This window comes from Rutidosis leptorrhynchoides, chromosome 6 (genome assembly GCF_046630445.1).
Source record: "Rutidosis leptorrhynchoides isolate AG116_Rl617_1_P2 chromosome 6, CSIRO_AGI_Rlap_v1, whole genome shotgun sequence".
Lineage (NCBI taxonomy): Eukaryota > Viridiplantae > Streptophyta > Magnoliopsida > Asterales > Asteraceae > Rutidosis > Rutidosis leptorrhynchoides.
Window position 1 is genome coordinate 113,483,016 of NC_092338.1, and position 14,838 is coordinate 113,497,853.

The following is a 14,838-nucleotide window of genomic DNA, read 5'->3' on the forward strand; positions in this document are numbered from 1 at the left end:
GGGCGGTTTTCAACCGTTGTTGAATTTGGATGATCTTCTCGGTAGTTTCTTGTATAATCTCCGGACCCGTAATCTGTCTATCCCCCACTTCACTCCAACAAATAGGAGACCTGCACTTTCTACCATAAAGTGCTTCAAACGGCGCCATCTCAATGCTTGAATGGTAGCTGTGTGTTGTAGGAAAATTCTGCTAACGGTAGATGTCGATCCCAACTGTTTCCGAAATCAATAACACATGCTCGTAGCATGTCTTCAAGCATTTGTATAGTCCTTTCACTCTGCCCATCAGTTTGTGGATGATAGGCAGTACTCATGTCTAGACGAGTTCCTAATGCTTGCTGTAATGTCTGCCAGAATCTTGAAATAAATCTGCCATCCCTATCACAGATAATAGAGATTGGTATTCCATGTCTGGAGACGACTTCTTTCAAATACAGTCGTGCTAACTTCTCCATCTTGTCATCTTCTCTTATTGGCAGGAAGTGTGCTGATTTGGTGAGACGATCAACTATTACCCAAATAGTATCAAAACCACTTGCAGTCCTTGGCAATTTAGTGATGAAATCCATGGTAATGTTTTCCCATTTCCATTCCGGGATTTCGGGTTGTTGAAGTAGACCTGATGGTTTCTGATGCTCAGCTTTGACCTTAGAACACGTCAAACATTCTCCTACGTATTTAGCAACATCGGCTTTCATACCCGGCCACCAAAAATATTTCCTGAGATCCTTGTACATCTTCCCCGTTCCAGGATGTATTGAGTATCTGGTTTTATGAGCTTCTCTAAGTACCATTTCTCTCATATCTCCAAATTTTGGTACCCAAATTCTTTCAGCCCTATACCGGGTTCCATCTTCCCGAATATTAAGATGCTTCTCCGATCCTTTGGGTATTTCATCCTTTAAATTTCCCTCTTTTAAAACTCCTTGTTGCGCCTCCTTTATTTGAGTAGTAAGGTTATTATGAATCATTATATTCATAGATTTTACTCGAATGGGTTCTCTGTCCTTCCTGCTCAAGGCATCGGCTACCACATTTGCCTTCCCCGGGTGGTAACGAATCTCAAAGTCGTAATCATTCAACAATTCAATCCACCTACGCTGCCTCATATTCAGTTGTTTCTGATTAAATATGTGTTGAAGACTTTTGTGGTCGGTATATATAATACTTTTGACCCCATATAAGTAGTGCCTCCAAGTCTTTAATGCAAAAACAACCGCGCCTAATTCCAAATCATGCGTCGTATAATTTTGTTCGTGAATCTTCAATTGTCTAGACGCATAAGCAATCACCTTCGTTCGTTGCATTAATACACAACCGAGACCTTGCTTTGATGCGTCACAATAAATCACAAAATCATCATTCCCTTCAGGCAATGACAATATAGGTGCCGTAGTTAGCTTTTTCTTCAATAACTGAAACGCTTTCTCTTGTTCATCATTCCATTCAAATTTCTTCCCTTTATGCGTTAATGCAGTCAAGGGTTTTGCTATTCTGGAAAAGTCTTGGATAAACCTTCTGTAGTAACCAGCTAGTCCTAAAAACTGGCGTATGTGTTTCGGAGTTTTCGGGGTTTCCCACTTTTCAACAGTTTCTATCTTTGCCGGATCCACCTCAATACCTTCTTTGTTCACTATGTGACCGAGGAATTGAACTTCTTTCAACCAAAATGCACACTTTGAAAACTTAGCGTACAATTCTTCCTTTCTCAATACTTCTAACACCTTTCTCAAATGTTTACCGTGTTCTTGGTCATTCTTTGAGTAAATAAGTATGTCATCAATGAAAACAATGACAAACTTGTCAAGGTATGGTCCACACACTCGGTTCATAAGGTCCATGAACACAGCTGGTGCATTAGTTAAACCAAACGGCATGACCATAAACTCGTAATGACCGTAACGTGTTCTGAAAGCAGTCTTTGGAATATCATCTTCTTTCACCCGCATTTGATGATACCCGGAACGTAAGTCAATCTTTGAATAAACAGACGAGCCTTGTAGTTGATCAAATATGTCGTCGATTCTCGGTAGTGGGTAGCGGTTCTTGATGGTAAGTTTGTTCAACTCTCGGTAGTCGATACACAACCTGAATGTACCATCTTTCTTCTTGACAAACAAAACAGGAGCTCCCCACGGTGATGTGCTTGGTCGAATGAAACCACGCTCTAAAAGTTCTTGTAATTGGCTTTGCAGTTCTTTCATCTCGCTGGGTGCGAGTCTGTAAGGAGCACGAGCTATTGGTGCAGCTCCTGGTACAAGATCTATTTGAAATTCAACGGATCGATGTGGGGGTAATCCCGGTAATTCTTTCGGAAATACATCGGGAAATTCTTTTGCAATGGGAACATCATTGATGCTCTTTTCTTCAGTTTGTACTTTCTCAACGTGTGCTAGAACAGCATAGCAACCTTTTCTTATTAGTTTTTGTGCCTTCAAATTACTAATAAGATGTAGCTTCGTGTTGCCCTTTTCTCCGTACACCATTAAGGGTTTTCCTTTTTCTCGTATAATGCGAATTGCATTTTTGTAACAAACAATCTCTGCTTTCACTTCTTTCAACCAGTCCATACCGATTATCACATCAAAACTCCCTAACTCTACTGGTATCAAATCAATCTTAAATGTTTCGCTAACCAGTTTAATTTCTCGATTCCGACATATATTATCTGCTGAAATTAATTTACCATTTGCTAATTCGAGTAAAAATTTACTATCCAAAGGTGTCAATGGACAACTTAATTTAGCACAAAAATCTCTACTCATATAGCTTCTATCCGCACCCGAATCAAATAAAACGTAAGCAGATTTATTGTCAATAAGAAACGTACCCGTAACAAGCTCCGGGTCTTCTTGTGCCTCTGCCGCATTAATATTGAAAACTCTTCCTCGGCCTTGTCCATTCGTGTTCTCCTGGTTCGGGCAATTTCTAATAATGTGGCCCGGTTTTCCACATTTATAACAAACTACATTGGCATAACTTGCTCCGACACTACTTGCTCCGCCATTACTCGTTTCGACACCATTTGTTCCTTTCGTTCTATTAACCCCTGGTCCGTAGACCTCACACTTCGCCGCGCTATGACCATTTCTTTTACACTTATTGCAAAATTTGGTGCAGAACCCCAAGTGATACTTTTCACACCTTTGGCATAGCTGCTTCTGATTGTTGTTGTTGTTGCGGTTATTATTGTTGTTGGGATGATTGTTGTAGTTGCTGTTGTTGTTGTTGTTGTTGTTGTTGTTGTTGTTGTTGTTGTTGTTGTTGTTGTTGTTGTTGTTGTTGTTGGGCCGTTTGTTGTAGTTGCGATTAATGTTGCGATTGTTGGGATAATTGTTGCGATTATTGTTGTTGTTGTATTGGTGATTCTTATCACCGTTTTCCTCCCACTTTCTTTTGACTTGCTTCACATTGGCCTCTTCAGCAGTCTGTTCTTTAATTCTTTCTTCAATCTGGTTCACTAGTTTGTGAGCCATTCTACATGCCTGTTGTATAGAGGCGGGCTCGTGTGAACTTATATCTTCTTGGATTCTTTCCGGTAATCCTTTCACAAATGCGTCGATCTTCTCTTCCTCATCTTCGAATGCTCCCGGACACAATAGGCACAATTCTGTGAATCGTCTTTCGTACGTGGTAATATCAAATCCTTGGGTTCGTAACCCTCTAAGTTCTGTCTTGAGCTTATTGACCTCGGTTCTGGGACGGTACTTCTCGTTCATCAAGTGCTTGAATGCTGACCACGGTAGTGCGTACGCATCGTCTTGTCCCACTTGCTCTAGATAGGTATTCCACCATGTTAACGCAGAACCTGTGAAGGTATGCGTAGCGTACTTCACTTTGTCCTCTTCAGTACACTTACTTATGGCAAACACCGATTCGACCTTCTCGGTCCACCGTTTCAATCCGATCGGTCCTTCGGTTCCATCAAATTCCAAAGGTTTGCAGGCAGTGAATTCTTTGTAGGTGCATCCTACACGATTTCCTGTACTGCTAGATCCAAGGTTATTGTTGGTATGTAGCGCAGCCTGTACTGCGGCTATGTTTGAAGCTAGAAAAGTACGGAATTCCTCTTCATTCATATTCACGGTGTGTCGAGTAGTCGGTGCCATTTCCTTCAAAATAGTTAAATGGAACAAGTTAATCATACAGAATATTAAGAGTAGTTAATAGTATTTCGTAGCATAATATGAACTCATTTATAAAAGCTTTTTCTTCATATTAGCGTTTTATAAGTTTAAATTCGGGTAGTACCTACCCGTTAAGTTCATACTTAGTAGCTAATATACAATTCAACTACTATAATTCTATATGAAAAACTGATTATAATAATATTTCGCGTTCAAACTTTTACACAATATTTTACAAACTTACAATACCGCTTATTTACATATAGCATGAAATATAGCACACAATAAATTTGATACAAGATGGTTGTAAAGATAATTCTAGCTAGTACACAAGTCGTTCAGCAAAGGCAATAAAGACACGTAATTCATACGTCCAGAAACAAGTCATGCATTCTGGTTTTACTAGGACTACTTCCCATCCTTGGTCTTGTGGAACATAACCGTTATGGCCGTTGATAAGACAGCGTGTTGTAACATCGTCAAAGGGACGAGGGTTACGTAATGTCCAACAGTCCCGTAATAATCTAAAAACCTCATTTCTTACCCCAATTACCGACTCCGTCACTTGTGGAAACGTTTTGTTTAATAGTTGTAGCCCGATGTTCTTGTTCTCACTTTGGTGAGAAGCGAACATTACTAATCCGTAAGCATAACATGCTTCTTTATGTTGCATGTTAGCCGCTTTTTCTAAATCACGAAGTCCAATATTCGGATATATTGAGTCAAAATAATTTCTTAACCCGTTGCGTAAAATAGCATTTGGGTTCCCCGCAATATATGCGTCAAAGTAAACACATCGTAACTTATGGGTTTCCCAATGTGATATCCCCCATCTTTCAAATGAAAGTCTCTTATAAACCAAGACATTCTTGGAACGTTCTTCGAATGTCTTACAAACTGATCTCGCCTTAAATAGTTGTGCCGAGGAATTCTGGCCGACTCTAGACAAGATTTCATCAATCATGTCTCCGGGTAGGTCTCTTAAAATATTGGGTTGTCTATCCATTTTGTGTTTTTAAACTGTAAAATAGACAAGAGTTAGATTCATAAAAAATATACTTATTAATACAAACAATTTTTACATATATCATAAAGCATAAGCACACTATATTACATATATTACACCACATGAATACAACTATCTTATTCCGACTCGCTTGTTTCTTCTTCTTCGGTTTTGGATCGTTTTGCCAAGTTTCTAGGGATATATGATGTTCCCCTAATACGAGCCGTCGTTGTCCACATTGGTTTAGAAAAACCTGGTGGTTTAGAGGTTCCCGGGTCATTGTTACAACTTAAGGACTTCGGGGGTTGACGATACATATAAAGTTCATCGGGGTTGGAATTAGATTTCTCTATTTTTATGCCCTTTCCCTTATTATTTTCTTTTGCCTTTTTAAATTTAGTTGGGGTAATTTCTATAACATCATCGGAATTCTCGTCGGAATCCGATTCATCGGAGAATTGGTAATCCTCCCAATATTTTGCTTCCTTGGCGGAAACACCATTGACCATAATTAACCTTGGTCGGTTGGTTGAGGATTTTCTTTTACTTAACCGTTTTATTATTTCCCCCACCAGTTCTATTTATTCATCCGGTTCCGATTCTTCTTCCGGTTCCGATTCTTCTTCCGGTTCCGACTCTTCTTCCGGTTCCTCTTCGGGAACTTGTGAATCAGTCCACGAATCATTCCAATTTACATTTGACTCTTCATTATTATTAGGTGAGTCAATGGGACTTGTTCTAGAGGTAGACATCTATCACATAATATCAAACGCGTTAAGAGATTAATATATCACATAATATTCACATGTTAAAAATATATAGTTTTCAACAAAATTTGTTAAGCAATTATTTTTCAAGTAAACACGGTCGAAGTCCAGACTCACTAATGCATCCTAACAAACTCGATAAGACACACTAATGCAAAATTCTGGTTCTCTAAGACCAACGCTCGGATACCAACTGAAATGTCCCGTTCTTATTGATTAAAAACGTTCCATATTAATTGATTTCGTTGCGAGGTTTTGACCTCTATATGAGACGTTTTTCAAAGACTGCATTCATTTTAAAACAAACCATAACCTTTATTTCATCAATAAAGGTTTAAAAAGCTTTACGTAGATTATCAAATAATGATAATCTAAAATATCCTATTTACACTCGACCATTACATAATGGTTTACAATACAAATATGTTACAACAAAATAAGTTTCTTGAATGCAGTTTTTACACAATATCATACAAGCATGGACTCCAAATCTCGTCCTTATTTAAGTATGCGACAGCGGAAGCTCTTAATAATCACTTGAGAATAAACATGCTTAAAACGTCAACAAAAATGTTGGTGAGTTATAGGTTTAACCTATATATATCAAATCATAATAATAGACCACAAGATTTCATATTTCAATACACATCCCATACATAGAGATAAAAATCATTCATATGGTGAACACCTGGTAACCGACATTAACAAGATGCATATATAAGAATATCCCCATCATTCCGGGACACCCTTCGGATATGATATAAATTTCGAAGTACTAAAGCATCCGGTACTTTGGATGGGGCTTGTTGGGCCCGATAGATCTATCTTTAGGATTCGCGTCAATTAGGGTGTCTGTTCCCTAATTCTTAGATTACCAGACTTAATAAAAAGGGGCATATTCGATTTCGATAATTCAACCATAGAATGTAGTTTCACGTACTTGTGTCTATTTTGTAAATCATTTATAAAACCTGCATGTATTCTCATCCCAAAAATATTAGATTTTAAAAGTGGGACTATAACTCACTTTCACAGATTTTTACTTCGTCGGGAAGTAAGACTTGGCCACTGGTTGATTCACGAACCTATAACAATATATACATATATATCAAAGTATGTTCAAAATATATTTACAACACTTTTAATATATTTTGATGTTTTAAGTTTATTAAGTCAGCTGTCCTCGTTAGTAACCTACAACTAGTTGTCCACAGTTAGATGTACAGAAATAAATTGATAAATATTATCTTGAATCAATCCACGACCCAGTGTATACGTATCTCAGTATTGATCACAACTCAAACTATATATATTTTGGAATCAACCTCAACCCTGTATAGCTAACTCCAACATTCACATATAGAGTGTCTATGGTTGTTCCGAAATATATATAGATGTGTCGACATGATAGGTCGAAACATTGTATACGTGTCTATGGTATCTCAAGATTACATAATATACAATACAAGTTGATTAAGTTATGGTTGGAATAGATTTGTTACCAATTTTCACGTAGCTAAAATGAGAAAAATTATCCAATCTTGTTTTACCCATAACTTCTTCATTTTAAATCCGTTTTGAGTGAATCAAATTGCTATGGTTTCATATTGAACTCTATTTTATGAATCAAAACAGAAATGTATAGGTTTATAGTCGGAAAAATAAGTTACAAGTCGTTTTTGTAAAGGTAGTCATTTCAGTCGAAAGAACGACGTCTAGATGACCATTTTAGAAAACATACTTCCACTTTGAGTTTAACCATAATTTTTGGATATAGTTTCATGTTCATAATAAAAATCATTTTCTCAGAATAAAAACTTTTAAATCAAAGTTTATCATAGTTTTTAATTAACTAACCCAAAACAGCCCGCGGTGTTACTACGACGGCGTAAATCCGGTTTTACGGTGTTTTTCGTGTTTCCAGATTTTAAATCATTAAGTTAGCATATCATATAGATATAGAACATGTGTTTAGTTGATTTTAAAAGTCAAGTTATAAGGATTAACTTTTGTTTGCGAACAAGTTTAGAATTAACTAAACTATGTTCTAGTGATTACAAGTTTAAACCTTCGAATAAGATAGCTTTATATGTATGAATCGAATGATGTTATGAACATCATTACTACCTTAAGTTCCTTGGATGAACCTACTGGAAAAGAGAAAAATGGATCTAGCTTCAATGGATCCTTGGATGGCTCAAAGTTCTTGAAGCAAAATCATGACACGAAAACAAGTTCAAGTAAGATCATCACTTGAAATAAGATTGTTATAGTTATAGAAATTGAACCAAAGTTTGAATATGATTATTACCTTGTATTAGAATGATAACCTATTGTAAGAAACAAAGATTTCTTGAGGTTGGATGATCACCTTACAAGATTGGAAGTGAGCTAGCAAACTTGAAAGTATTCTTGATTTTATGAAACTAGAACTTTTGGAATTTATGAAGAACACTTAGAACTTGAAGATAGAACTTGAGAGAGATCAATTAGATGAAGAAAATTGAAGAATGAAAGTGTTTGTAGGTGTTTTTGGTCGTTGGTGTATGGATTAGATATAAAGGATATGTAATTTTGTTTTCATGTAAATAAGTCATGAATGATTACTCATATTTTTGTAATTTTATGAGATATTTCATGCTAGTTGCCAAATGATGGTTCCCACATGTGTTAGGTGACTCACATGGGCTGCTAAGAGCTGATCATTGGAGTGTATATACCAATAGTACATACATCTAAAAGCTGTGTATTGTACGAGTACGAATACGGGTGCATACGAGTAGAATTGTTAATGAAACTGAACGAGGATGTAATTGTAAGCATTTTTGTTAAGTAGAAGTATTTTTATAAGTGTCTTGAAGTCTTTAAAAAGTGTATGAATACATATTAAAACACTACATGTATATACATTTTAACTGAGTCGTTAAGTCATCGTTAGTCGTTACATGTAAATGTTGTTTTGAAACCTTTAGGTTAACGATCTTGTTAAATGTTGTTAACCTAATGTTTATAATATCAAAATAGATTTTAAATTATTATATTATCATGATATTATGATGTACGAATATCTCTTAATATGATATATATACATTAAATGTCGTTACAACGATAATCGTTACATATATGTCTCTTTTCAAAATCATTAAGTTAGCAGTCTTGTTTTTACAAATGTAGTTTATTGTTAATATACTTAATGATATGTTTAGTTATCATAATATCATGTTAACTATATATATAACCATATATATGTCATCATATAGTTTTTACAAGTTTTAACGTTCGTGAATCACCGGTCAACTTGGGTGGTCAATTGTCTATATGAAACCTATTTCAATTAATCAAGTCTTAACAAGTTTGATTGCTTAACATGTTGGAAACATTTAATCATGTAAATATCACTCTCAATTAATATATATAAACATGGAAAAGTTCGGGTCACTACACCTAATATCCTTACAACTGGTATCAGAGCAAAAGGTTTAGTTAATGGAACGATGGCGGAAGACGGGAAGTTTAGAATCGACCGATTCGATGGGAGAGACTTTGGCTTTTGGAAGATGCAAATTGAAGATTACTTGTATCAAAAGAAGCTACACCAACCCTTGTTAGAGACCAAGTCTGAAAGCATGAACGATGCCGATTGGATGCTTTTGGATCGTCAAGCTTTGGGCGCTATTCGTCTTTCACTTGCTAAGAACGTTGCATACAACGTTGTGAATGAAAAGACGACGTTTGCTTGCTTGAAAGCACTCTCTAACATGTATGAGAAACCTACCGCTTCTAATAAGGTATTTCTCATGCGTCAATTGTTCAATACAAAGATGAAGGATGGTACGAGTGTAACGGATCATATCAATGAATTTAATAATATCGTTTCAAGGCTTGAATCCGTAGAGATAAAGTTTGATGATGAACTAAAAGCACTAATCTTGCTTTCATCATTACCGGAAAGTTGGTCGGGTACGGTTACCGCGGTTAGTAGCTCTACGGGAACTACTAAGCTAGCGTTTGAAGCAATAAGGGATTTGATTCTTGGTGAAGAAACTCGTAGGAGAAACTCGGGGGAATCGACATCCGGTTCTTTGTTAAGTACCGACAATGGTAGGAAATTTGATTGCGGTGAGAAGAAGGGTAAAAAGAAGTCTAAGAAGAGGTATCCATCGAAAGATAGAAGTGAAGCTGTTTGTTGGGGTTGCAATCAAAAAGGGCACTTTCAAAGGAATTGTAAAAATAGTCCGGCGAAAGGTGTGAACTTGACCGCGGAAGAAAGTGATGATGCACTTTTATGTAGTGTTGAAAATTCTATGGAGTCTTGGATTTTGGATTCGGGAGCTTCGTTTCATGATACTCATGTCAAAAGCATGATGAAGAATTTTCGTTCATATCAAGGCAAGGTGAGATTGGCGGACGACAAACAACTCAATATAGAGGGCATTGGAGATGTTTTATTGAAGACTACTCTTGGCTCTAATTGGACCTCGAAAAACGTAAGGTACATTCCTAAATTAAAAAGGAAACTTATTTCGGTTGGTCAATTAGATGATGAAGGTAACGCGGTTACTTTTGAAAACCGCCAATGGAAGGTGGTTAAGGATAGTTGTGTAGTGGCTTGTGGACATAAAATGGGAACTCTTTATATGGTTGAAGTGTTTGACGAAGACATAGTGGTTGCTACGGTTAATGTTGAGTCTGAATCAACTCTATGGCACCGAAGACTCGGGCATATAAGTGAGAAGGGTATGAAGATGCTTGTTTCGAGTGGGAGAATTTCGGATTTGAAAAAGGTAGAACTTGGGTTTTGCGAACCATGTGTATATGGGAAGAAAAAGAAGGAGACTTTTGGGAAATCGGAAAATGCTCCTAAGTTGGAGAAATTGGAGCTTGTTCATACGGATGTATTTGGTCCAATGAATGTAGAATCACATGGAGGTTCTCGCTATTATGTCACCTTCATTGACGACTCCACTCGAAAGGTATGGGTTTATTTTCTTAAAGCTAAATCTGATGTATTTAATACATTTGTGAAGTGGAAAGCTATGGTAGAAAATGAGACTAACTTGAAGGTCAAGTGCTTGAAGTCGGATAATGGAGGGGAATATGGTAGTCTTGAGTTTAAAGACCATTGTGCAAAGCTCGGTATTAGAATGTTAAAAACGGTACCAGAGACACTGCAACACAATGGGGTTGCCGAACGTATGAATCGTACGTTAAATGAAAGGGCTAAGAGTATGAGACTACATGCCGGTTTGCCTAAAATGTTGTGGGCGGATGCGGTTAACACGGCGGCTTATTTGATAAATAGGGGACCCTCAACACCGTTGGGTTTGCGAATTCCCGAGGAAGAATGGCAAGGTAAGAAGGTGAGTTATGGTCACCTTAGGATCTTTGGGTGTAATGCATATGTGAAGACCAAAGATGCGGATAGAGACAAGCTTGAAGCTAAGTCAAAGAAGTGTATTTTCATAGGCTACGGGTCGGATGAAATGGGTTATCGTTGTTGGGATAACGAGGCTAGAAAAGTAATTCGTTCTCGCGATGTTATTTTTGATGAAGATTCGGTCTATGGCAAGCCAGAAACGGGGAGTCCTAAACCGGGTCATGTTACTTTTGACGATGTTTCTATTGATGATCTTACAGGTTCTAGTGGGAGTACGGGAAACAATGAATTGCCAATGAACGGTGAGGCGTCAGAAAATGCTAATGATGGGGATGGTTCGGAAAGCGGTGATGATTTCGAACATAGTGCGAGTTCTAGTGATGAGGAGGATACAAATGAAACCGGTCCAACCATTTCGGTTACTCCTACACTAAGACGCTCGACTAGAGTGCCCAAACCTAATCCTAGTTATTCTCCATCAGCAAACTACTTGCTCTATACTGAGAATGGTGAACCCGAAAGTTACTTTGAGGCAAGGAAGACAAAAGAATCCATACAATGGGAGCTTGCCATGAAAGAAGAGATGGGGTCACTTGAGAAGAATAAAACTTGGTCACTAGTGAAGTTACCTCATGATAAAAGGGCGTTGCAAAGTAAATGGGTGTATCGAATCAAGAATGAGTTGGATGGCAAGAAAAGTTACAAGGCTCGTTTGGTGGTTAAAGGCTTTCAACAAAAGAAAAGAGTTGACTACCAAGAGATATTTTCACCGGTGGTGAAGATGACTACTATTCATTTGGTACTTTCTATGGTTGCATCCGAAGACTTACATCTAGAGCAACTAGATGTGAATACCGCATTCTTGCATGGTGATCTTGTTGAAGAGATCTACATGAGGCAACCCGAGGGCTTTGAGGTAAAGGGTAAAGAGAAGTGGGTTTGTAAGCTAAAGAAAAGTTTGTATGGATTGAAGCAAGCACCTAGGCAATGGTACTTGAAGTTTGATGATTTTATGAAGAAGATTGGTTTCTTAAGATGTGAAGCGGATCACTGTTGCTACTTGAAGAAACTCAAGTCTTCTTATATAATCTTATTGTTGTATGTTGATGACATGTTACTTGCAGGTTCCAACATGTCCGAAATTAACAAGTTGAAGGGATTACTTTCCCGTGAATTCGAGATGAAAGATCTTGGTGGTGCTAGGCAAATACTTGGCATGAGTATTGTGTGTGATCGTGTGAAAGGTACTCTATATTTGAAATGTCCCGTTCTTATTGATTAAAAACGTTCCATATTAATTGATTTCGTTGCGAGGTTTTGACCTCTATATGAGACATTTTTCAAAGACTGCATTCATTTTTAAAACAAACCATAACCTTTATTTCATAGATAAAGGTTTTAAAAAGCTTTACGTAGATTATCAAATAATGATAATCTAAAATATTCTGTTTACACACGACCATTACATAATGGTTTACAATACAAATATGTTACAACAAAATAAGTTTCTTGAATGCAGTTTTTATACAATATCATACAAGCATGGACTCCAAATCTCGTCCTTATTTAAGTATGCGACAGCGGAAGCTCTTAATAATCACCTGAGAATAAACATGCTTAAAACGTCAACAAAAATGTTGGTGAGTTATAGGTTTAACCTATATATATCAAATCATAATAATAGACCACAAGATTTCATATTTCAATACACATCCCATACATAGAGATAAAAATCATTCATATGGTGAACACCTGGTAACCGACATTAACAAGATGCATATATAAGAATATCCCCATCATTCCGGGACACCCTTCGGATATGATATAAATTTCGAAGTACTAAAGCATCCGGTACTTTGGATGGGGTTTGTTAGGCCCAATAGATCTATCTTTAGGATTCGCGTCAATTAGGGTGTCTGTTCCCTAATTCTTAGATTACCAGACTTAATAAAAAGGGGCATATTCGATTTCGATAATTCAACCATAGAATGTAGTTTCACGTACTTGTGTCTATTTTGTAAATCATTTATAAAACCTGCATGTATTCTCATCCCAAAAATATTAGATTTTAAAAGTGGGACTATAACTCACTTTCACAGATTTTGACCTCGTCGGGAAGTAAGACTTGGCCACTGGTTGATTCACGAACCTATAACAATATATACATATATATCAAAGTATGTTCAAAATATATTTACAACACTTTTAATATATTTTGATGTTTTAAGTTTATTAAGTCAGCTGTCCTCGTTAGTAACCTACAACTAGTTGTCCACAGTTAGATGTACAGAAATAAATCGATAAATATTATCTTGAATCAATCCACGACCCAGTGTATACGTATCTCAGTATTGATCACAACTCAAACTATATATTTTTTTGGAATCAACCTCAACCCTGTATAGCTAACTCCAACATTCACATATAGAGTGTCTATGGTTGTTCCGAAATATATATAGATGTGTCGACATGATAGGTCGAAATATTGTATACGTGTCTATGGTATCTCAAGATTACATAATATATAATACAAGTTGATTAAGTTATGGTTGGAATAGATTTGTTACCAATTTTCACGTAGCTAAAATGAGAAAAATTATCCAATCTTGTTTTACCCATAACTTCTTCATTTTAAATCCGTTTTGAGTGAATCAAATTGCTATGGTTTCATATTGAACTCTATTTTATGAATCTAAACAAAAAAAGTATAGGTTTCTAGTCGGAAAAATAAGTTACAAGTCGTTTTTGTAAAGGTAGTCATTTCAGTCGAAAGAACGACGTCTAGATGACCATTTTAGAAAACATACTTCCACTTTGAGTTTAACCATAATTTTTGGATATAGTTTCATGTTCATAATAAAAATCATTTTCTCAGAATAACAACTTTTAAATCAAAGTTTATCATAGTTTTTAATTAACTAACCCAAAACAGCCCGCGGTGTTACTACGACGGCGTAAATCCGGTTTTACGGTGTTTTTCGTGTTTCCAGGTTTTTAATCATTAAGTTAGCATATCATATAGATATAGAACATGTGTTTAGTTGATTTTAAAAGTCAAGTTAGAAGGATTAACTTTTGTTTGCGAACAAGTTTAGAATTAACTAAACTATGTTCTAGTGATTACAAGTTTAAACCTTCGAATAAGATTTCTTTATATGTATGAATCGAATGATGTTATGAACATCATTACTACCTTAATTTCCTTGGATAAACCTACTGGAAAAGAGAAAAATGGATCTAGCTTCAATGGATCCTTGGATGGCTCGAAGTTCTTGAAGCAGAATCATGACACGAAAACAAGTTCAAGTAAGATCATCACTTGAAATAAGATTGTTATAGTTATAGAAATTGAACCAAAGTTTGAATATGATTATTACCTTGTATTAGAATGATAACCTACTGTAAGAAACAAAGATTTCTTGAGGTTGGATGATCACCTTACAAGATTGGAAGTGAGCTAGCAAACTTGAAAGTATTCTTGATTTTATGAAACTAGAACTTTTGGAATTTATGAAGAACACTTAGAAATTGAAGATAGAACTTGAGAGAGATCAATTAGAT